General features: G+C 39.2%; 1 protein-coding gene across 2 annotated transcripts in view; it reads left to right on the top strand.

Annotated features, from left to right (window-relative positions):
- The window catches only part of nrg3b (neuregulin 3b), a 183,752-nt gene that overhangs the window by 124,477 nt on the left and 32,515 nt on the right, over window positions 1–26,760 (top strand). The window lies entirely within an intron of this gene.

Genomic DNA, 26,760 nt, shown 5'->3' with positions numbered 1-26,760 from the left:
AACAACTCTTTTGTTTTCAAGACATAGTTAGTAATTTCCTAAAACATCAGGGCACTGCAGTTTTTAGCAAATGTACTCAATCAGGAGTAAATAGTGCATTTGTTGGGGACTTTTTTTCAGTGGTGGATTAATAAACATTTAATGCTCTAGTGAGCATTTTCTCAAATTGCTCACTTTACAAATTTGTCATCATCAACAGATATACGCATACTTATACTTATACTTAATAGATCATTAAAATCATGATTGTACATGTATGTATACTTCCAACATGTTATTCAGAATGAATATGGAGTTTATGGTTACACCTATAAGAGTTCTAATTGGCTTATATACAAACAAACATGTGGTCTTCCAAAAGAACCCAATACAGTTGTAACACTGTCTTTACACTAAGGTAAAAAAAATTTAATTATAGTGTACTGCACTCTTAATAAATAATTATAATACATTTTATTTATAGGCACTTTTCAAGCAACTCAAGGAAATCTTACAAAGCACAGTAAAAAATAAAAAAGCTAAGGGTTTATTTAGCATGACATCCATATTAATCAACACAATTTAAAAAAAACTAAAAAGTTTCTGCTACTTCTTAATTGTTTGATTCTCTTAATGTTTTTGCTGTCAGCGGTGCTGTTTTTGGCTTCATATCTGGGGATGGATTATCACAGTTTGTCCATTAATCATTAAACTCACAACATTAATCTGACATCTTTCCATCTTTTAATCAGTCAGTCGAACAAATGATTGTGTCTTGCCGTCTCCCTGTTGGTTTTACTCTCTGGGTTGAACGCTCCGCAGGTTGCTCGCTGTCACTGCAGGCAGTGTGCCACGTGTGTTGAACTGACTGAGGGGCTGGCATCCATAGCACAGGCTGGCAAGGGGATGTGTTAGAGTGCTGATAAGAGCTACCTGGGGCACCCTCTGCACACCGAGTTGATGGAGGGGGCATCTGTGTCGCCTGCAGGATAAGAGAAGTTATCTCGGGGCTTGTTTGTGTTCTCACCGCAGGACAAAAATTAGTAAAATAAACCAGTGTTCCAAATTATGGACATAACATAGTGATTTTACTCTAGCAGGATAAAAACTAAACAAGCTTTGACCTGAAGACGTGGAACTAATTTTTTGCAAAGATATCACGCAATCCCTTGGCACTCTCCACTGCTGTTGTACTTAATAAGGTTTCTTCTTATCTCATTAATTTCCTTTCACATCCTCTGGCCTATATGTTGAGGGAGTCCTGATTGTAGTTGGAAGCTTCCATTTTCACCTCTTTCTTCACCTTGACTGGCCAAACGGACCCTGTACAACTATTACTTTTTGTGTTTCATATTGTTTTTTTACTTTTTTTTTTTTTTTTTTTGCATTGAAGCAATATAACCTGTTATGCTCAATTTCAATTTCCATGCCATTTTCTAACAATTTCCCTGGCACCTGTTCTCGGAAATGACTTTCTAGGCAAGATTTTATTTTTTTCTCTCTATTTGTCTTGTCGGGGCCAGAATGCATGTCGCTTGACTTAGTCAGGTGCAGAGGCAATCAGTCCACTAGGTGTTTAATATGCCGCAATGGATTTGCATAATTATTTCATTGGTTATCACCTGTGCTGTGCCTCTGAGTAGAGATACCTGATGTGGCTCATAGAGTTGTCATGGTAACTTCACAAATCAGTACTAATTAGCAGGTTACAGATAGGATACTGTTATAGTTGTGTTTTATGAATCCCTCCGTTGTTGTCAAGATAATAGCCATGTCTCAAGCACAAGGAAAGCTCTTTTTGGTTGTGCACTTCAAACTAAATTAAAGCTGCAGTACTGACTGGCTCAGGTAAGAGACATGGGTACTTTTCATTTTAAAAGGCATGTTTTTTTTCAAACGGCATGACAAACACTGGGAAAGACAGTAACTATCTAAGCTGATGTATTCATTAAATAGGTTTTTGTTTTCTCACTTTTGTGCAGAACTGCAGAAAGTTGTGGAAAGCAAACAATGTGCTTTGCCCTTAGAATAGTTTTGTATAGTTGATTTTGCTAACACATTAGCAAACTATTGCATGTATATACATCCGGCAGACAGTTCTTGTGACCCTTGTAACAAATATAAGGCCAATGTCCACTATACTTTTAGCTCTCTTTTAGATCTTCTCCACCTTCTTCTCCAACGAAGAGAAAACTGTCTGGGTCTTTAGCTTACCGTTGCTTTGATATGTTCACCAGCTAGTGAGTAACTTTATCCGTCTGCCGTTTGGTGTTGAGTTAGTAGTGTACAGTGCAAGTTTTTCTCATAAAAAAATGCTGTTTGCTGTAACTGGAATTGGGAGGGAACAAAACAGCAAAGTTGTGGATCGTAAAACCAAGACAAAAGGGCTGAAAGATGCTAAAACTCTACATAAAGCAAAGGGGAGTCGGGCACTAATTCGCTGTGAGGTTGTTGCTATTAGCGACCCTTTCCCATGACACAGTAATTTGAAGTATTGTTTATATAAATATATTGATTACTGCAGCTTTAAAAAAACAAAAAAAACAACAACAACAACAAATTACCCAAAAAGTCAGTCTAGTTGGCAGCATGGAGATTTGAGAGAGTATGTAAAGGGACTGAGCCAGGTGTGCACAGCTGTCTAAAACACACATCAAGACAGCTGCCCTTATTATTTTCAGTCTACACACACACACACACACACACACACACGCACACACACACGTAACACACTAGGCTACCCAGTATTCTTGCAACTGATTCATAGGCTATGTCTGTGTTTGCCTTACAGGTTCATTAAACACAGGAGGAATGTCATTAATCAGACTACTTCTCGCCACGGTCTCATCCAGTGTAACAGAAATTAAATCTACAGGCTGAGAATTGTTTAAAAGAAGCCAAATTACTCTGTTTGATTATTCTGTATGGCAGAATTTGCACTGTTTATATGACCACATTTTAATTTTCTTTCATAATTAAAATCAGCGATGAATATCAACAAAATGAAGCTGCACTTTATTCAAGTTTTTTGATGGAGTTAGAGGGAGACTCCTGAGGTTCTGAGAGAGACACTTTCCTGTAATAAATATGCAGACCAAAACAAGTGCTCCAGCTAACACAAAGGAAGTGCCAAGATAAAATACTGTAGCTCTGTTTATTTCTGAGAGTTTGTGTGTGTGTGTGTGTGTGTGTGTGTGTGTGTGTGTGTGTGTGTGTGTGTGTGTGTGTGTGTGTGTGTGTGTGTGTGTGTGTGTGTGTGTGTGTGTGTGTGTGTAGACTTGATACACACAATAGAAGGCTGCTGTACTGACATCTTGTTTCTGAGTTTCTTTTTTGGCAGTGCAGTGTTAACCAGGTTTGTTTGAACAATGTTATTCTCCTGTGTATAGGAGGATATTTTGGGTCATCTGAATTCGCTGAAAGTATAAGCATTATTTGCTTGCATTACACTAAGCTAAGTTAACCCATGAATAATCGCTTAAATGCTTAAATGAGGTTTAATCTACTTTCACGCCACCAGTCCCTAGGTTTCAAACCATGCCAGAGGGATCCCTAGTTTGCATCTATTAATCTGATCATTAGCAGCTCGAAAACTTAACATTGCTAATTTGCACAAAGCTAATTTCCATTTACTGACATGTGGTGTTGATCAAGCACTTAACTCTTTCCCATGGCTAACCTGCTCATCTCTGATGTCTCTCTGATATAAATCGGATGTAATTGCCGTGCATTTCAAGTTGACTTTCACCAGCTAGATATGCGCTGTTGACATGGTGCAATAGCAAAATGATTCCCTAACAAATATTAGCAGAAAAAATATTAAACGTTGTGTGTCAGTGGTCTTTCGAAGGCATTGTTTGTATCAATCAAACATGGCAACGTAGGCTTGTGAAGGCACATTGGAAATATTGATGTCCTGGCAACTGAAAATACGAGGATTTGAAAACCAAATATCAATACCGAATCCATTACACAATCAGTTTAGCGAATTGTTGAATAAATTGTTTAATTAAGTCATGGAAAACAGAATGAATTGAATTATTGATTAGTTTAATCTTCAGTAATCATCATGCAATTACCACTGACCCATTTAATTACCATCCATTATAAGTTGTGCCATTGCATCTTTAGATTGTCATTGCAGTTAATCTTTTTTTTTTCTTCTCTCTCTCTAGACGTAAAGGCTAAAACTGTATTAATGAACTTGTCTATATTTATTACAGTGGCACAGTGAAAGAGGGGTACCAGCCTTCATTACTCAACAAAGATCTATTTTTGTTCACTGACCAATTAGGCTTGGAAAAAAAAAACAGTTTCTCTTGGACAGCGAAGGCAGGTTGAGCTGCGTAAACAGTGTCGTAGGCTACCTATCAGCAGCGCAGCAGTGTTAATGATACGGGTGGCGTGCGTGTAATGTTATTGTGACTTTGTTGGATTACACCAAAAGCAGTAATAAATCATCTCGGTTCAACCAAGTGTGTAATTTCTTTACACAGAGAAGCATTTATAGTACATATTTAATAAGTTAACTCTCCATATTTTTTTTTTTTTTTGGGCTCGTTTGGTCAGTGTACTTTGGTCACTATGAGCTGAGAGAGAGAGAGAGAGAGAGAGAGAGAGAGACATGCATATAGAGTGATCTTTTGTGTCTGATTTGCAGTAAAACTGTGGTTACATGTCCCTGTACTTCAGCTCTCCCTTCCTTTCTCACTCGCCTAACCTCCTGACTGGAAATACAATCATTAAAGAAACGTGTTCACGCTGTGAGACAGCAGGCTCCGGCTGCACAGGTTAGAAAATGTACTGTATGTGGGAGGAGTGAATATGTTAAAGTGTCTTTTGTGCCTCAGAAAACAGCATGAGTAAAACATATATACCCATCTGCTGCAGTTACTGTAGACTGGTCAGTTGTATCGGTGGTCGCGGTTGTACTGTTCACTCATCCTGCTTATGTGCAGGTTTAAATCCGGAGGGATCAAAACATACTACCCCATTCCCCGTTGCATTATACCTGATAGGAATCATAAAATAGGTATGGTGTATGGCAATTCAATTAAAAAATAATCCATCAAATGCAAAGGGCAGTGCAAAGACTTTAAAAAGAACAGAGATCTCTTTCTCACAGGGAAAAACTCAACAACAGGAAAAGGTTGATTCATTTAGAGGTTCTGATGTAAAATGAATGAATCACTGAAAAGGCTCAGACTACCAGGCACTAGCCCAAGTGTGATGGCTTTAATTTTCTTGACAGCATTACCCAAAGCAGTGGTGGCACTGAATATAGTATTTGCCACTGCCTATGATTTTCAATGCAACCAATCACAGTACACTTCTTGAGCTTTTAGTGCATGATAGTATTCTGACTGGTATTTTTTTATTTTTTTTTAAGTGACTAAATTTAGCCAATGTAGCAAACTTTGACCATGAACACTGTTTTTTTTTTTTTCTCCAACAAAAAGCCCTGTCACACTTCAAAGTCTTCCTCCTTCAATCATTCCATTAGACCTGGCTGAGGACACACAACTTCATTAGGGCTGCTGCTTTGAGTAATGCCACTATGTAAAATCAATTTAGAGGGACAAGGCATGCTAAATTACCCCTTTTTGGCTTATCCTTTAAGCAGCGCTCGGTGTTATTTAAACTGGACATGAAGAAAACAGATGAAAGATTTCTGAAGACTTTCTGAGTGGCTACAGATTGATTTTGATTCAGTTCCACTGTGTAATGTCTCAGAAGATCATGCATTTCATTGTGTGAATGTTCAGACGGAGTGACAAATTATATTTACATGAATATCTTAAATTGTTTATGACCACAGGATTACCCAGAGTCTTTCAGCCAATTCTCTATCTTAAATCTTTAAGAAATGATATTTCCTGGCATTGAAGAATAAGCTACTCAAGCAGTTCTTCTTAACAATTCACTTTCAGTAAGCCCACTGTGCTTTCTATATTTCATCTGCTGCATCTAGGTGATTTCAAAGAAAAACAAAAGGGAAAGATCGCAGATCAAGTCAGCCTTGAGAAATGGAAACACTGTCAGTGCTCACTGTACTTTTCTGAGGACTAAGGCTAGTTGGACCACCAAGGAGCTGTGAAAATGATGGTTTGAACTTGGCTTGGGTTTTTACCCATGCTGAGCATGGCTCTGGGGATAACAATGTTTTTCTTACCAGTCAGTTGGTCAGCCCACCACTTTGGTCCAGACTGAGATATCTCATCAACTACTAGGTGGATTAAGAGAGACCTCCGTGGCCCCAAGGGGATTAATCCTAATGATGTTGGAAGGTCTGTGACTTTTCCTATAGCGCCACCAGCAGTCCTAGCTTTCACTTATCCTGTGGAATATCTGCGATGGATCATCTCTTATTTTAAGTCACGGAGCATTGAGAGCAGGAACGCAGCAGCAGTCTCGGTTGTTCTGTGAGGAGGGCCTTCAGGGTGTCTTCCCATATGTATGTTTGATGTAAGCAGGAGAAAGAGAAAGGGAGGAATCTGCTGGTAACCTAATTACAGCAGACAATCGGGGACATCTGGTTGTAAATGACTCTTTAATAGATAAATATATAATAGATACATTTAATAGAGATGTGTGTGTATATATATATATATATATATATTCTAGGATGTAACCATGTATCTCTCATTTCCTGTGTTATATTCGATCTAATGGTAATTTCCCACATCATTTACTGTCCTACTACTGACAGAGGACTCTTGTTTTAATTTTCTGGCCCATCACCCTGTTTTAAATCTGGCGTATATGTGTATTTTATTTTCAGGAGCACCAGGAAACTCTAGCAGAGAAAATGGTATATATACAGTATCTATGTATAATATATCAGCGTGCTATTCTCACAAATCTTGCACGATCCTGCCAGCAGTTCTAACTACGACTCACTCTGACTCTGCATATGTTCTCTTGATAATTACATAATAGTACTTTTAATAAATTACCAGAATAAAATGCTGTACACTCAGCTTTGTATGACACTGCCACTTTATATTTAGGCCACCTCTTCCCTAGAGCAGACACTGCACAATAGAAAAGAAATTTTGTTGAGGTCTGAACCTCAGTGATGTCAGCTCCTTTGGGTAATCTCCAGCCATATACATATCTGCTCGAGTGGCGCTTAACAACAGCTTTAGTGCACTGACTCAGCTGAAGTGCTTACCTCAATTCTGAATACAAACCTAATGAAGTAGACAGAAATCAGTTAGACTGAAGTGGGTACACCAAAACACTGACTACATGGCTACACTTTAACACAAATTAACTGGAAAGTAGTGAACACAAGTCACAAAATGGTGATACACTGTACGAATGTGTGAGTAGACATTTATTAACTAGAAGCTATTATCCAATACTTTGTAGTTTCCAAGAGAATCAAGGCATTTTTCTGCCTCTTCCCCTGATTACAGCCGCAGTCGGAAAGCATTATGCTTTCAGGTCGTTCATCCATCTGTCTGTCCCATTCTTGTGAACGCGATGTATGAGGAACGTCTTGAGAGAATTTCTTCAAATTTGGCACAAATGTCCACCTGGACTCGAAGATGAATTGATGAGAATTTGGCAGTTAAAGGTCATAGGTCAAGGGAACCCTGACCTCACAAAACACGTTTTTTGGCCATAACTCAAGAATTCATCCACTAATTATGAGAAAATTTCACACAAATGTTTAATAGGATAAAATGATGAAGTGATGACATTTTACATCAAAACGGTGAAAGGTCAATAAATGTTCTGCAAAAACACCTCTGGCCATTATTCAACACTGTAACTCAGGAACAAAGGGGAGATTGTGACCATATTTCCTGCAACTTGACTGGTTGACGGAGGGATACAACCACGAGGTGGTAATTCTAGTTTTCACGGCTGTGTTGTTAATTACAGTCACTTGAAATCTGCCATGAGATTGAAGTTCAGTAAATCCGCAGAGGAAGATATAAAATGTGAAATAAACATCAAACTGTACAACCAGCAGATGATCTAGTATCCACAAGGCAAGGCCTGCAGTTCGGTTCCCCACGTCCTACTCCATGTGTGCGTTTGCTCTTTTCCCTCAATCTGAAGAGAACAGTAGTCATGATCGCAGCACTGAATGTCAACGAGCGGGGAGAACCGTGTTCTTTAGTTCCTGAGCAGAGGGCGCCGTCGGGGTAGAGATCAGCCACGTGACAAGGTGCTGTGTGACTCATTTCCAGCTCACTGGCATTAACGAGCAGTGCCCTTTCTGCTGGCAAACGCAGTGTGGGAGCAGGCAAGCTGGCTTGACAGTGTGATAAGAAGGAGGGAGTGAGAAGGCTCCCGCTGCTTTCATCAAAGAGAAGTCAAGAGTGGAATACATTCACCGCCGCAGTTCTGCTCAGATAATTGCCTTGATAAAACCTATTCTTTGTTATTTTGCTTACCTGTTTAACTGAAGCTGTCATGCAAGGAATAACATGGCTGGATACTCTCAGAGATAATCATGCATTTCAGTGATAAAGATTTTTGTCGGCCTTGTTTTGAATACTTCCCACACTAATACTTACTTTAAATCTAATTTTCTGTTTGGTACCATGTAGACTCAAAAAAGACTTATCATTATTTTAGCACTTGATACATCATGACTTTCCCCAATTCCATGAAATTTTCCCTATAAATATGATTGTGCTGACATTTAAAAAAAAAACGTTCTCCGCAGAAAATGACGCGTTCATTTTCATAGACCCAAGCTGTAAATCATGATTAGATATAATGATTTTTCATATGCCCAGTATGTTTATTACATTTACTCACTCTGCAGACACGCTCAAGCTCCAGTACAGCAGAACAGTGTCCCCCACCCCCCCACCCCCACCCCGATTTGATAAAATTTCGATACGATTTTTGCTTTTAGATGTTTCATTACAGAAACCCATAACCAAAATAGCCACACATTCTCTCATTGTGTTGCTTATGGATGGAATTATAGTGAAAATAAATTATTCTCCTTTTTGCTAGTGACCCCACAAGAACCCCTGGAGGTCCCGGACCCACGTGTTAAGGTGTTAGAGGTGTTAGAGGTGTGATGACGGGAGGTGCTCTCTGTGAATGATATTGACAGTTTGACTGTGTTTACGCAGCCCTACACCTCCTAAATTTGTATTTCCGTTACTAGAATTTTATAACAGTTTATTTGTATGAGGTCTAATTGCCCCAAACATAATAAACATCATTATATAAGATAAGTTATTGTACACTTCTTTCTCTGTGAAGGACCTTTTAGCAAACAAACATAAACTGTATATATTTGTTCAGGCATAACCAATACGACATATTCAACTTTAAGTTTCCCTTATTTGGTGTAGTAACAATGCTTTAAGGTCAGAAGAAATGCAAAAACAAAAAGGAAAACACTTTAAAGAAAATAAAAGGAAAAGGAAAGCCACTTTCAACAACACAGAAGGGTTACATCTAAATGATTCTAAAACTGATTGCATAGTTTTCATCTAGGTACACATGAAAGTGAAAATATGAAAGCACAAAATGAAAAGTAGAGACACTGATCTCTTCATGTTGCGCCCACTTAGCTGACAGATCTGCAGCAGCAGCTGGTGCCCAACCCACCACAAATCTGAAATTAAGTTATATTTTCTGGGATTTCATCAAGTTTTGATTTCACAACGAATATTTCAATGATTTTACTTCACTAAAAGTATTATTTTGGCTGTCCTCCAAGTAAGCATGTTAGCCTACAAGGTCGTTGTAATCTGCTTGCCTTTACTCTCAAATTTAAACCTCACCGTGGCAAATGCACTGCTAGTCAAAAAGTAGACAAAGTGCTTTACTTTGAAATATATGAGGAAAATAATCATCTAACACAAACCAAACAACAGCAATGACCCCTCCCTTGAAATGGTTTGAGTGCTAATAAGCTCAGACATCTGGCAGTGCCATGTTCCAGGTGAATGTGTTAGTGCCAGAGATGCGGACAAACGGGTGGATGTGTAGAGATAAAACACTGAAGGTTATCCTTGATCACTCCCCGATATAATCTCATCATCACTGCCACTTCAAAGTGAAAGGATACAGTGAGAGATCTTGAGCCACCTCTTGCTAATTCAGGAGACGCGTGATCAGTTATCAGGAAATCACACGCGGTCATGCATCAAGGATTGCTGGTGTTATAGCAGAAAAATCTTGTTTTTTTTTTTCTTCATCTTTGTGAAAAATGGGTATTTAATGGGTGCAGATGTGTTGTTATTTTAGTGGCACCAGACGTGATTAGGATCCTTGCATATGTACACACATGCAAACCCACGCACACACTAGGAGCTCTGGGCTCCAGGCAAAGCTAATCAGCAGTGCGTAAGAAAGTAATTAAAAGCTACAGCAGCACCTCACATGCAAGATGAACTGAGGAGGGAATTTGTGCATAATATTGAGTTACAGGTAAAAAAAAAAAAAGAAAGAGAACCACTGTTTGTTTTTGTTTTTTGTTTTTTTGTTTGCAAAGTTCCACCACTCTAAAATACCACCAGCCATTAAACAGATGTCTGTGTTTGAATATACAGTATATCACAGACTTCCATAATTTCCTGTTCATTTGGCTCATTTGAATTGTGCTGTTTCAGTGTCTTTGTTATTTTTATTTGTCCTCATTACTGTAACTCTAAAGAGCAAGCCAAGTACCTGCTGTGAATTGCCGCATTTTGGATTCCAAATGAGAGTTTCGCCCATGCCAAGATGACTACAATTGAAGATTTTTACCACTCCACAATGCAGCAGCACTGACTGGTTGGAAGACTGTGAGAGAGGCTCTGAGCAACAGCATGTAGGGCATCCAGCATGACAGATTATTAAAGGCTTTAGAGCTCGTTTTTAACTAAATTCCTTTGAAACATTTAAAACACTGTCTGCAGCATCAAGGTCAAACAAGGATGTGATTAGTGAGGAGATGGAAATGAATAATTTAACCAAACATCACCATGTAGCAGATGGGTTGAAGGTACAGATAGATTGATAGATATCTCTGTGTTTGCTGCTGCTGCACAAAATGCTAAACAATTTCACTTTATGTGGGTGTTCTGTGCTGACGCACATAACAGGCACAGCAATCAAACCAGGAGTTCACAGACTCTACACTGAGGAACAGGTAATCAGGGGAAGCATTGCTGTCCTTTGCAGTGGGCCTCTGCCGGATTTGAAGTTTGTTTCATGAAAAAAGTCTTGTTATCAGTAATCAGCCAAGTAAAGCAATCAAGTAACACATTACCGAAGGTGAAAGGTCTATTATTTGAGCTGGGCAAGCACAATAATTAAAGTTATAGTACTCCTTAAGATTTCAGTTCATTTTGCAGCACCTCAGCACCTATGGTCACAGCCAGTGCACTTTGATACTACAGCAATCACGACATGGGCAGCTACTGTGTCAGATATACACCCAAAACAAACTCTGTAGTAGGTTTCACATATGGACATAAGACAAATACACTGTGTTTCCTGTGACTGCTTTACAGTAAAAGCCACCTTATGTTTCACCAGCTGAATGGTTTTAATACGAAACAGCGAGAGGAGGACATGTTCAATTAGCATTAACTCAATAGAGCTCTGACACAGTGTAAAGACTGTGAACAGCAAACAGTAAGGCTGTTACCGGTGAGATAAAATTGTGTACATGCTGCATCATTTCCTGTGGATATATACAGAAGGGTCCAAATCTCTGAGACTGCTTTCCCTTGAAATATATAATTGTCTATATACAATACAAGATCTTGGCATGTTTATTTATTTCTCTGCAACTATTCCTATTATTTATTTTCAGGTCATTCATTCATTCTTTCATTCATTTCATTTCATTTTCTCCTCCACAGTACCCGTCACTGCATGTAAACAGAACATGCATCTGTAATATCAACCATAATTTTCCACTCGAACCATGTTAGCAGGCAGCACAGCTGACTCTGTTGACAATGCTATCAGTGTATGTCAGCTGGCTATTGAGTTGCAAAATGTTTCTCCCTATCAGCATGATTTGTTGAGCATGGGAAAATCTAATTAGCCACCATCATTGGGGTTGGAGCTTGACTGACACTGATGCACTCCACGTTGACGGTTTCCCTCTTATAATTCCCAGGCTCACCCACCCTTCATTTTCATTTCTTTTGCCCATCACTTTCATGTTCATCCTTTTAACCGTGATTCTGAAGTGTGACACAGATAGATATAGTGAATTTAACCAAAGGCTAAACGTGGAGGCATATCCGCTGACAACTGCATAGCTGGAGCTCTGCTTGCCTCATACGGTTGCATGATTTGGGTTTATTTTTGTTTTGGGCAGTGAAACAAATTGTATAGAAATCATCCGGATCTTGCCGCAGTATTTTGCATTCCTTTTAAATGTTGTCATTTCACTGAAAACTGGCCCCAAATCAGCTGTGAAACATCCACCAGGTGCATGTGTAGCATTTCTACTAAGGACATTTTTTTTCCCCCTATAATGAATGCAAATAATATAGTCCAGCAAATTAGACAGACCACACTGACCAAGCTGCGTGGGATCAAGGGTAATTAAAGCAACAGAGGTCATCTATTTCTGTGCTCGGGCTACATTTGCCTAGACAGGCAGTACATCTCAGCTTCTGCCAGCAATAACAGCAAAACTGGGGGAATTGAATAAGAATTTAATCAATACCAATTCATAGCTGTCCACAAGTTAAAAAATAGCCTTTGCTCACATGAAAAACTCACTGATAGGTAAATCATAAAATATTGGTGTATTTACAGAGTGTATAGTAAATATAGATCACTGTCCACGCAGAAAATCCATATGGTTGACATCTGCAGTGAGACTGTGAGGTTATTTCTCTGGCTCAATTCTCTTCCAATTAGCATCGCAGCTATAACTTTGCCCTGCTGCCTCATTTTTCACTTCTAAATGTGAAATCCATTCCTTAAATCTTTTTTTTTTTTTTTTTTTTTTTTTTGGGTGGGTGGGTGGGTGGGTGGGTGGGGGGGGTTGTTTTCTCACTGCCTAAGGACTGTATTTGTTTTGTGTTCCAGCTGGATCCCAGGGCTGAGATTTGTGTTGTGTCAAAGCACTGACCTGCTTAGGGTGGTGAATTTTAACTCATGAGCGTTAATATTACAGCTTATATACTATTTATCTCGGGTCTGGTATTACAAATTGGATATCAGAATGCTAAAAGAACTTTCTAGAACTCCCTAGCGCAATTTGAAAATGATTAATATCTATCAATAGCATATTTAGATTGTTCAAGTGTACAGTCTTCTTGTGCGGGATTTGTGCACAGTGCTACGACTATGACCATATTGACCTGGCTTAATTGACTTAAATGACTTGACTGCAGGTTCATACCAGCATGAAACAAAACAAATGACTTCTTTAAGGCGATCAATGTATGCACAGAGCTGTGGTATCATTTGGAAAAGCATCAATAAGTACGTATATTACCCACTGATGTGTACGCCGAGTATAAGCTCATTTGGATGTTTTCTATTATGAAAACTAACTGGCACATAATACTAGCACATGAATTTACAGCTGCAAAAACCTGTGTCTGAAGAAATTAATGGACACCATTGCCTAATTAGAATTCTTGTTGATCCGTGGTAGAAGGTGAAATATAAACAATAGATGATTAATGGGTTAAAACATACAAAACCACCAGCGTTTCCTTGTCTCTCTGATAAATTCATGTGGCCGTTTCTGTTGCTAACGCTCCTTAAGTATGAAATAAAGACAGTTTTCACTATAGGAATCAATTATTTTTCCATTTGCACCGAGCAGTATGAACATATTTTAAGTCACTGAAGTTGTGAAATACGAACTAAAAAAGTCCAGGTCTTTTAAACAGTGTGTTCTATACTCACACACATTTGTGACTGGGAACATTTAGGATGCATTCAGCCAGTATTACACTGTCATATATTGTATAGACATAATTATAAAGACACCAGGCACAATATGAGTTTAATGACAGATTTTAAGCTGGGCTAAGATGCCATTCATTGTGTATGACAGTGTATTGCATGGCAGCGTCTGCCTGCAGAGTAAAGAAATGTGACCATCTATTCAAGGATGGTTGGCTAAGGCAGTCAGATTGATCACAATGGGAGCAATCTCTTCTTTCCCCCAGACACTTGTTTGGGTTCTGTTAGAGAGCAGTGTAAGCTGTTCCAGTCGTCTCTATCAGAACACACTCCTCTAAACCTCTCGCACTTGTAGGCAGCTTGCAGAAGTAAACATACCACATTCAACGCAGAGGAGCCACAGTGTGTAGCTGTGTGTAGCCAGTCACTTTAAGATGTAGCTGCTCTTCTCTAGCACACCCACGCACACACACACAGAGGCGTACACACAAACACACACACAACTTATTACATTGTGCCTCAGTGTGAGAGTAGTTATAGAGGACCCTAATCCATCTTTTACAGCTGATACTGTAGCTGAGCCAGAGGGTTTGGCTTCAAGTCAGTTCATCTACAGACAAAGCTCTGCCTTGACTCTTTGTGTGTGTTTGGGTATTTGTAATTGTGTGTGTGTGTGTGTGTGTGTGTGTGTGTGTGTGTGTGTGTGTGTGTGTATGCGCGTGCATTTGCAAGTGTGTATGTATAGGTCCGTTGGAGTTATTAGCATTTGCAATGATTTGAGCTCAATCATGCTGAATGTAGCCGACAGGATTAAGGTTGTAGCGGCAGATGTCAGCAGCATCCAAAACATTGGGCACAAAAGGCAGCACTCTCCTCTTTCTTTACAGAAAATAATTTTCAAAAAGCTAAAAAAAAAAAAAAAGTGACCCCACTGAACGGTGAGTGGGCATTCATGAGGGAAAAAATGCAAAGCAATATTTCAGCCCTTGGAAGAGCGAAAGTTTACTCAGCTCGACATCCTTGAGCTCCTGATATGAATGCAGATCAGAGGAAACACCTGGAGCCACGTGGCGTCGTGGGTTTTGCACTCTGTTATGCATCACAGCACAGAATGATCCCTGAGATACATAAAAACCAGAGCCAGATTTGTACTATGTAGGGCAAGACGAGGAGCACGGATATGGGCATAACTAATATCATTGACGTTTGTGGAGAAAACTGCATCATAATCCTGTGCACATGATAGTAGTATTTGCTTGCAGCTCCTGGGGGCATTCACACTGTCAGTGTTTCTCACCCATTCCTGGTGTAAAAATCACTGTGTATGCCAGCACACTGACCAATCATCGTGTTTGTGCTATTGATTAAAAGTGTGAACATTAGTGTGAACATTCATGTCGTATAACCATAAACAGGAAAGTTGAGAATGCTAGATTCAACTATGTTTATCCTGTTTGCCCACATTTTTCAACAACAAATACCATCAACATTGTCTTTTTTACATTCATATGTATATGTATATATCTGTGTATTGGTATTTCATATAGTCCATTTCCCTCATTATGTTATTTCTATTTCATTTTCACTTTTAATTTTTATTTTTCTTGTGATTTTTTTTTGTTCATTGTAATTGTTAGTTATGGCCATGCTATATACAGTGAATACATTTCACAATGTTTCACAAATTATGTCGATGCAGTAATGTCAACATGGAGCTGACTCTTAGAAGAATCCCTACCCAGTATTAGTATGGTGTTCCCAATAAAGTGCCTTGTTAATATGTTGATGATGATTTTTGGTCACGCTGCCGCTGAATATTTTCATGATCAATGAATCTGCTGATTACTTTTTTTATTAATTGTTCACAGTTGTTTAGAGTATTAAAAAGTCAGAAAATAGTGAAAAATTAAAATTTTTCAGCGCCTGAGGAGATTTCCTCAAAATGTTTGTTTTGTCCAACCAACAGTAAAAAAAAAAAAAAAGCCCAAAGGCATACTCTGTAATTTACACAGACAAAAAAAGAGATACACAGCACTCCTTATATTAGAGGAGTAAGATGAACCATTCATGTGTTACTACGAGGTAAACTCAAAAGTAAGGTGAAAAGCTGCAAGTTGATGTTTTTGCTCCTGAGAAGACAGAAAATGACAGTGCTCCATGAGACGTTGATACTACGTGTCAAAAGATCTCAGCTTCCGACCCTACACTCTCTCATCCTATAATCACTGTATAATCATGTTTTAATGGCAGTGCCTTCTCCTTTAAGCCTAAATTGCCAGTCTACACCAAAGCATCCATCTCACCCCATGATAATCAAGAGATCTCTTCGTTTAATGCTGTGCTTATTTACAAACCGAAGCACTTGTTTAGATAAAGGTCATTTCTTGACAGTTATTTATCTATGGCGCCATTACTGTTCTTATCAAAAGAAAATGCAGGGAAATAGATTTCACACACAGATTTCATAAGTGAATAATGAGCACGGTTACATCCTCAAACTAAAGACATTTTTATTTAATTTTACAAATGACTTTCTGAAATGACTCAACACACATATGTTTATTTGAAAGCATGTAAAGCAAATGCACGCAAAATGAACACGAGTTCTCTTTCAGCTCTGTAAGAAATTACACATTTAAATCCATTCAAGATTTAAATGCACTCAAGTCATGTTTCCTCTATAGAACATCCGAGTGATCTGCATTATTCTGAGAGGATCATCAACTCAAACACAGGCCCCCACTTTTTGACAATGCGTGCGTGCAAGACTATGATGCGATGATACATACAGCTTCACTTACCAGAAGGAGGTGAATTATTCAGGTCACTCTTGCTCCCGCTGTGGTGATGTAATGTGCCGCGCCTACTACAATTCTTGGCACCTTTGGTAAAGTCAGACAAAGCTGTTTACAAATAAGAATGCAACTCAATCACTCACAAGTAATGAGTTATGTCAGGACTGTATTTTTCCATCTGTTGTCATGGATCCAAACAGCACGGTTGAACTTAATTACTTTTGCATGGCATCAGTTCTAAAGGGGAATGTAAATGATACCAAGGAGGATAAGCGTTTACACACCTCGTTGACAAGCAGGAGCTCTAGTGCTGCTTTTCACTCTCTCACGCCATCTTTCTTTAATAGTTTAATAATCGCATTATGTCCTCTCAAGGTACAGTTCAAGCACCCCTGCTAAATTCGTAATGTAATGCATCATAGCAGAGGAAGCCAAGTCTGTGTTTGAGGCCGTCTGGCAAAAGGAGAAGTCTAATGAATAATAAAAGTTACAGAAATGTCTCCGGTGATTCAGGAAGATGTGTTTTGATGGCTGGCTCTCATAGCTTCTTTGGTGTCTTTAAAAATAGTCAGGATGATCTCAGTCAAAGTATTCAGGCGGTTAACCCTCTTATCATCTCGGAATTCCCAAATTACCCGACTGACAAATACAATCATCTGTGGTGGTAATAGTTTTGCGCGTACAAATTGTAAGTCGTCATTAGATGAACACACAGGGCCATAAATATAGACTTTACATAATTGCTGGTAAAACCTAGAAATCAAAGAGTACTGTAAATTTGCTGTTTAACATAATGTTGTAATCCGTTTTCCAAATTGCGCCCCTGAAGGCTGAAGGAATGACAGGCTGAACTCTCTGTACACTGGCCAAAAGATTTCAAATAACACAGTGAAAAATTTGATAACTTTTAATAAAGACATCAGTCAGAATTTGTATATCTATGGTATCACTGAATGTTGAATGGCCCATACAATATGGTTAACAGGAACATGATGCAAATAACAACACAGCTGCATGGAAACCCAGTGATAGCTGGTTATGGCATGGCTTTCACTCCATGGAATATAAGATGTCGATTGTTTCTGCTTTGGCGCCTCTAAACAGAATATATTTATTGATGATGCTCTGTGCCTATATTTAGCAATAAGAAGACAAAAGACTTTGGAAAATACATCAGAAAAAGGTCTTTTGTTCCAGACAGCAAAGAGAATCTCTTTTTGTTTTTCTTTTAGTCCAGTGTGGAAGCAGTTTTTCCAGTAAACCTCTAAATTATGGATCACGAGAAGTGGAAAGGCAAAATGATAAAATGTGTCAGTGGAAGGTTACGTGCAGGGGTTAATAGTACACAATGCAGGTGTCTGGTATTATACCAGGTTAGAAGTGCAAATCTTATGAATATTTAACCTGTATGGACTGCTGGTAAAATTCATCCTTAATCTTCAAGAGCGGAGCTTAAAGTATTATTCTCTTCAAAAACAGAATAGAATTTCCCAGTCTGCCAGTATTTTTTTTTTTATTATTTATTTATTTATTTTTTGCTATTGTGTGCACGTGTACGGGCACACACACACACACACACACACACAAACATACAGAAAGAGAAAGCAGAAAGAAATCTCTGAAGATGAAGAGGAATACATCCCCTTCAGCAGCAACCACCCCCCACCCCCACCCCTCTCTCTCTCTCCCTGTCTGTGTCCGTCTCCCCTCACCCTTTCTTTCCCCTCTGTTATCTCCAGTCCTTTGAAACAGCACCTGTTACAGACTCGCAGCTTGGGAGCTCCGTCATGATGCAGTGTGCACTCCTGCGTGATACAGTGCCAGCTCCCGGTTTCACGTTCAGCACCGCTGACGTGCAAGGCAAACAAGCCGGGGACATCTTCATCCTCCACGAGCTTAATGACTTCTTGGAGCATTGTAGATTGAGCACACCAGACCAGAACATCGTGTGCCGCATTGCTCTTTGTGCCATGCGCCTATTGAAATATTTTATTTTGCTAGTTAGTTCAGATGACATTTGATAGTGAGACTGTGTAAGTGTGCGTGTTTATCTTGATGAATGAAATGGCTGCAGTCGCCTTGTTTACTGTCTTAGCTGATGAAAATGTAATGATCCCTGCAGCAAAATGGGGACATTGCAGCAGCAATTACACCAGGGTACAGCTCAAGAAAATGCAGTATACTGTAAACACTAGTTACCAGGGCTGCTAAATGTATTCAAGACCCAAAAAATAGTGAAACCTTATAAAAGAAATGGCGACAGTACAAACTTACTTAAGTTTATTCACCATGTATTTACTACTACAGTAAAGAGGCTCATTAGTAAGAACCATAATGAAGCTCTAATTAACTGCAGTTGTGTTTGCATGCACAATATCTGAGACTACAGATGTGTGACTGACAGTCTAGATTTCATTCAAGGTATTATAGAGCTGTATATCACACATCGTACTTTCCATGTCCATAGCAAATGAAATACCTTCATTATTGTGCTGTTTTGTCATCAAAGTAATTAAATCTCCTAAAATTTATGATGCCAATTATTTAACTGCTATGGTCGCATCATAGGAAGAAAAGTTCCTCAGTGACAGCCGTCCCTCTAGCTTTATGTCTTTTTGGCCTCTTCTTGGTTTAGCATTAAAGTTTTCAACAGACACATCCTGGCAGCTGCATATCACTCTTGTATGTAAACAGCTCACACATAGTAATGGACATCCATCAAATTCACTCAAGGTATAAATCATGTCCACCCTACTTTCCCTGCTGCACTGCTGCACAGGACAGATAGCAATATGTATGGCTTATGTGATAAAGGACGAAAACTGTCTATTTCAGGCATTTTGGCCTTGATTTGTGTTTTTTTTTTTTTTTTTGTAACCATAGAACAATCTGGCCAGATTGCAGCAAACTCATAGCCTATTCTTCTCTCGTAGCCCATCAATAACAATGAGGGAAGTGTCAGCCACTGATTAGGCTGTGATATTGAGAGTGAAGCAGTGCTATGCCTGTGTGTATGCATGCATGCATGTGGTGGGTGCGATATGTGTATGTGTGTGTTTCTTATTATAAAAGAAATTAGACCACTGGAGATCTACTTTTTTCTTCCCATAAAAAATGGATTTTAGTCAGTCATCCCGACCTTCCCAGTGGTAAAAATTAGGCTGTGGTGGAAAGCAAGCGCAGCTTAAATCAGCTGCATGCCTTCAGCCTCCTCCAGTGCTGTATTTACACACTTGATGAAATAGGTATGTATCATGGACTGCAGCAGGTGCTATATCTCAAAAATGGGCAAATTAAAAATACCTCAGTATTGGCACACCCCACACAGTGAATGGAATTTAAATAATTTATTTCAGTATTTAGCAATTAACATAATGCCATATTGCATCTGTGATTGCCATGCATATGCAAATCTTGATTTTACTATGCATGACTTGTCGGTCAAGTTATGGAAATTAAGGGTAACGCCCAATTCAGTAATACTTAACATCAACTCCAACCAGTTGGTGTGCCATATGAAATGTGGCAGTGAGTCAAAAGACTTGGTGCAGTGTAATAAATGTGTCTAGTGAGTGTGGTGAGAACCCCTGCTGCCAAATAATGATTGCCTTTGATAGTGAGACTGAGATTTCGAAGAAGTCAGAGAATTAAGGGAAAACGGATTCAGTCCAACATTAGCTGTGCTTCAGATTATTGGTAGATACTTTCTGCTAACTTAACCTAATCATCATCGTGCATAGATTAGATCAAGTGCCAACATTTTAGTAGCGTGCAGTGTCTCTTCCTCGTTGGTTTACTAGTATTTCTGTGGCATGTGTGTATGCCAGCATAAAAAGTTACTCATTTCATTTTGGCACAAACAACTAACATGTAAAAGCTGGTGGTAGTTAAGTCCTTCAGTTCAGAGCTAGCCAGCTTTAGTTGTACATACAGTATGTCATCCAGATAAATCAAGACATGATGCTAGAGAGCTTTTCACATTGATAGAGTAAGGCTGTGGCTGCACTTAACCTTCTCTTTTTTTAAATGGCATAACCATACTAAAGAACCCATACAGGATGCCAAATGTTCTACTCAGGGATGGAATTTTCAATGCAGCTACATATCCCCATCTGCTTTCAATCAGAAGAATTGCCATCTGTTAATTCATCCAACTGTAGCTCAGGCTATAGGCCACCAATTAAAAAGAAACTATGAAATAGAAATAACATACACACAAAAATATTTTCATACATTATAAATTGTCTATAAAGCTGCATACAATATGCACTACATAATGTATTTTAATAAAAATATTAATCAATTTCTTAGCCTTATTGCAACAGAACACACATGCAAAATGTATTAATTTATTCCAGTGTTACATATACAGCAAAAAGACAAAACAAGGCAGTTATACAATTTAATTTGAATCAAGACTCACCTCTCTAGATGCTTCTGGATGGATGCTCCACTAATCAGAAAGTCGGTGGTTCGATCCTGGGCTCCTCCAGTCTGTGTTTTGAAGTATCCTCAGGCAAGATACTGAACCCCAAATTACCCATGATGGCTGCTCCATCAGAATAATGGTGTGTGAATGTGTGTGCAAATGGGTGAATGTGGCATATATTGCAAAGTGCTTTGAGTGGTCTCTAAGACTAGAAAAGTGCTATAAAAGTGCAGACCATTTAACAGTAACACTCCATTCAATATTTCTGAATGCAGTTTGGTCAAGGTCAAAAATGAACTTTGAACCTCAGCCTCAAAGCTAGCATAGACGAGAAGTCCTTAAAATAATTGTTCGATGTTTTGGGAAATACTTTTTTTCTTTCTTGCTGAGAGTTGAAGGACAAGACTGATACTAAGCTCATGTCTGTACAGTAAAACACTGAAGGAACAGTAACTTTAACTTTTTTGTATTAACTTATCATTTTGAAGTAAATGTTGATTGCAGGATGTTATGGCTAGAGAATAATGACACCATCTATGTTTCGATTAGTTAAGCCTCACTCTCACAATGAACTTTTTTTTCTGCAATCAACAATGACATTTCGCAGAAAAATCAATGCTTAATTATCGGCACAGAAGAAGTGCATAGCTATTGGTAGCTTTCCCCAGGTAGCGGAAATGGTGGAGAAACTGTGGAAACTCTACCTGGCGGAAGAAGAGCCCCGTTGTTGGAGAAGGCAAAGAAGGAGAAGAGGGAGAGTGACAGAAACTGAAATAAAACAAGAGTGAACCTTGGACGGTTGTTCACTCAGTGGAGAGACCCTGTTGGTTGGACTGGGACATAAATTCAACCCTGGACTTATCCTCTGGGACTGATTCATTTTTTTACCATCCATCAATACAATGTGGCAGCCCAGCTGGCTTTGTCCTGGGAGTCCCTATGGCCAGTCTGACCATGTGGGTCCAAAACCAACATTCAGTTGTATTTATTTCTATTAGATCAGTAAGTCACAAACCATGCGTACTTATTAATACAACCAAGTGTTTTATTTTGCCTTCATCAGAGCACCGAGATCAGAGGTTTCTTGTTCATTTGGGATTCTTACAGTTGTCTCTTGTGTTGGACAGTAGCCAGGCAGATAGCGGCAGCCATGTTGCTAACACTACAGCTAGCAGCCAGAAACAAATTATTGCTTGTCTGTTCGATAATCTATACAAAGAACACATTTCCTGGCAGTGACCTTTCTAAAAATGAGCAGCGGTGAAATGTACTATATTCTTCTTTGTGTCAGCGGAAACAACATTGATACCACTTGGAAGCACAAGGAGAGAAAGTTGTCTATTGCCACTTCAAGCTATAGCCAGGGGCTGGTTAGCTTAGCTTAGCATAAACATTATTGTCTAAAGGGAACAAACTTTGCATACAAGCACCGCTAAAGTTCACCAGCTTTACAGGCGCATCGTATGTGTGCTGCTATTTCGTGGCTGCAGGGCACAATTTTCCCCCGTTTCCAGTCTTTGTGATGTGAGAGTAAGGTTGATCTTTCCATCTATGTCTTCGCAAAAAGCAAAGAGGCGCTTCAGAGTGCTCGAGAAAACAATGTTAACCGCTGTGTCCAAAGTAAAGAATGAACTTTGAACTTAAATTACTCAATTCTCTTGTAAAACCATGACCGTATTAAATTAATTAAAGACCACCATAAGCTGCACAACAGAATTGGTTGTCAGCAGATACTGGAAAAAGCGAGTGATTAAGCCCCTTTTCAAATTCTGTATTTCACAATTGATGCTCTTAAAACTATCAATGACAAGAAAAAAGCAAAAGCAAGTTGCAAGCCTGAGTCAGTCTAGACATGAAGTGCTCAACACACCTGGGGCAGTTTTAATTTCCAGTGAGCTATGGTACCTGCCCTGTGCCACATCACTTGTAGCTCACATGCAGTTATTATATAGGACATGTGGAGGTTAATATGGATGGGTGTCGGAAGCTAAATGAAAAGTTTGGTTGACTTGAACACATTCCCATCCCTTCTCTCCTCCTTGAACCTCTTTTCCCTCCCCTTGCACTCAGACTATCCTTTATTTTTCTTCACGCTAATTAACAGGCAGAATGGTAATTAGTCATGAGGCAGTGCTCCCCACCCCTCTGTCATCCTCCAGATTTAGAGGTGTGTTTTCCCTGTGACTGGAACATGTGTTAAAGGCAGCTGGGTAGTCACAGACAGCTCTGGAGCAGTGGGGGAAAACATGCTCCGAGTCTATAGCTGCTGTATATACACACAGTGGCTGCAGGATATAAACAGACACACACATTCAAAAAGGCCTACCTACGTGTTCCAGTCCACACATACACACACATCTGGGCTCACTGTGAGATATTTCCCCCTTTTTGAAATACACAAACACACAAACACACAAATACAGTACAAGCTCTTGTTCTCCCATTTTCCCTCAGTGGAGATACACACCCAAACACTCACTCAAAGCGCGTCATTATCTCATATTGTTTATCATCTATTCAGGCTTTCGACGCCATGTTCACACAAACACATTTACAAAGCATTGTTTGCATCTCATTGAGGGATGGCTGAGCTTGTTTCACAGTGCTACAAAGATGGTAGGAGGGGAGAGATGGAGACATAGACAAACAGAAAGCAAGCCCAGACGTAAACAGATAGCCAGACAGGCTTTCTGCCTTTGGGTTTGTGATTCAGAATACTAACAAGGCGTCTCAGCTCACTCTCAGGGATAAAAGGTGTGAGGTAGGGCAGAGGCAAGTGATGCGAGCGGAGGAATGATTTACCCTTGAAATCTGACTGGTTGCCTTGGGTGCCGCCCTGGATTTTACGATACATCATTGGCTGTTTGACTGAGATTGGCACGCTGACAAAAAAAAAAAGAAGAAGAAGTGGCAGTGCATGTGTTTTGTATTTAATCAAGGATTCAGTTTTCAGCTGAATAGAACAAAGGGATGCCCAAAGTTTATATCAGTACCAAGAACATTAGCGAAAGCTAAAGGCTCCTGTTTCCTTTGATATACAACGTTTCTTACAAAAAGTTCATGCAAATATTCAATTTTAACATCAGATGTAAGATGGATGTGTGTGTCGATACTCCACCCCTCCCCAACTGTGGCGCTGACTTAACTTCTCCCCATACAAAAGCAGTTTTCATTTGGTAATTAATCTGATATCTTTGCATTAGTCATTTGGACTGGTGCTTTACGCATCATATGGCATGTTCTTTTGCATATTCCATTTCACTGTAAAATGTCCACTCTGATTTAATGGTCTGTCTCTATGGTGATTAACGATAACTTTTAAACGGATATTCTGTTTCAGATTTTCATCGATGCATGTTTTTCAGGTCACTTTAATCATGTTGACGTTCGCCTATGTTGTCCCTAAAATGCATATTGAGTGCATTACGAACAGTGACCATACAAATCCAATTGATGCTTAAAATTCTTATTACACTAGATACTCTGTTATGCATATAATTAATTATCCTATGCCTGGCTCACAAATGCACAGTGGTCAAGACTTGGGCAATATATGAATGAATACTTTTTAAAATGGAGCATTATTATGGAGCATTATCATCTGACATATGATAACATTGTAAGATTTTGTGATCTTTTGTGATCTGTTATGTCATCATATCCGCACAATTGTTTCCCCAAAATATCTCCAGGAAGCATCAGTAATCAACCCCAGCAGAATTACTGTATAGCTATAGCTCTGTGTGCTGCTCTGAAAGACGACATAACACAGCATAATCGGGCATGTGTGTGTGTGTGTATGTGATTTTAAGAGAGGATGAGAGACTTCAGAGAATGCCAGGGTGTTTGAATTAGTCATTCTTTTCAATTTGATTAAGGGGTAGACATCTGTAGGAGAGACGGTGACAGTAGAAAATCAAGTTCTTTATCCCCTCCTTTGCCTGAGCGGAGAACTATAGAGGTTTTGTGTGTTTTGCTTATTACTTTGGAAATGAAATGACACAAAGAGTTTGGGGTTGAAGATTTAGAGGGCTTAATTCAAGGATATTTTTCATACATCGGTTGAAGAGTAATGAGTCCCCCCTATTTAAAGGTGCTGTTAGAGAGATTTTTACTGCCACATAATACAGAATGACCGTTTCAACGATCACGCCCTGCAGCTTGACAGGGCTGCTGATCACTATGAATGGAACTCAGTTTTGAAAAGCTTTCCACATTCACTGTCTAGCACACCCATCACTTTTACATCTTTATTCAACATTTTCCTAAAGTGGCTGTAATGAGTTCTTTTGTAAAAACAATAACAAAAATCAGCTAATACACCTTCAAATCTTCATCAAGACATAACCCACTGAATGGTTTTTGAATCTTTTGCTATGAGGTGCTCTGCGTAAGTGAAAATGGATCCAGGCCAAAAATTGCACTGCGTCACCATGGCACCAAGGCACAACCTCACCTTTTGCTACTCCACCCACCTTGGCAGGAGCAGGTTCCTAAACAGGCTCAAACTGGAAAGCAAAAAAAAACAAAAAAACAGACACCCTTAGAAAATGGTGATGTGGCTGCATTAGCACTATCATCAGCTTTGAACCAGCATGAAATTAGATATTGAGATATTTTCTATTTGTTTTCATCACTTGTGCGTTTCCATTCTGCATCACAGAGTAAACAGAAGAGATAACAAAATGCACATATTGAACTGAGACGCACTGAACAAATGGAGCTGAAACTACAGCTTGAGGTGTCAAGAAAAAAAAAAAAGATGACAATCTATCACAGTTTTCACTCTGGTCCCAACCCTAACCAGACACTTGTGATCTCAACTGCTGCTCCGTTTGTTTTTACATAGCTCACTTGTTGTCGGCGCTGTTGTTCCGTCTTCATTTATCAGGTCAAGCCGAGCTGAGTAAGACTGAATGGTCCACTTCCTGCCTGCCACTCACCCAGTGCGTTATACTGTATGTAGGATCTGTGACGCAGGTGGAAATATGGTGGACAGATATTGACGGACAACTTGCGAGTGCAAATCCCCCCCAGTTCACCAACAATATGTCACTGACTGATGGAATAAAGAAAATATGGACAATTCTGACACATCGCTCACTCATGTACAAGTTTATGTTGAAACAGACACATCAAAGCAAATCCCCCCAATTGTCTCCCCTAAGCCATGAAAGAGCAGAGGGATGGATCAGCCCACTGAATGTGCTCACAGTATGGCCACTATTGAAGACAGGAATGAAAAATGCTTAAGTCCTCTTTGAGAAAAAAACAAAACAATTGAGGATTGTGCCAAACTAGGGCTGAGTCCTGAGGAACAGCTCCAGACTTTCTATTTTTGTCCCTTATTTTATGTTGACTTCAAGCTTTTGTAACTTTTTATTTATTTTTTTTAATTTTGAAAGCACAATTTGTTTTTTCTGTTATTCTTTCAAATAATCCGCAAAGGATTGGGAAATGAAATCCCTAATTAACAGGAATTATAGATGCATCATAATGTATTACAACCAAGCAGAGTCCTTGTATATTAAAGGATATTTCTAAAATATTGCAACATAGACAGCCCCGACTTTAAATGTCATAATTTCATTGGATATATTTATGACAGTTGCTGAGGGATCTGCAGGCATCAACAGTGGAGGGATATTTATTTGGTGATGAAGGCAAATATCTGGACTCTGCCAGGACTTTGTTTATATG

This window comes from Seriola aureovittata, chromosome 21, assembly GCF_021018895.1.
Source record: "Seriola aureovittata isolate HTS-2021-v1 ecotype China chromosome 21, ASM2101889v1, whole genome shotgun sequence".
Classification (NCBI taxonomy): Eukaryota; Metazoa; Chordata; class Actinopteri; order Carangiformes; family Carangidae; genus Seriola; species Seriola aureovittata.
This window is presented reverse-complemented; position numbering and strand designations above follow the sequence as displayed.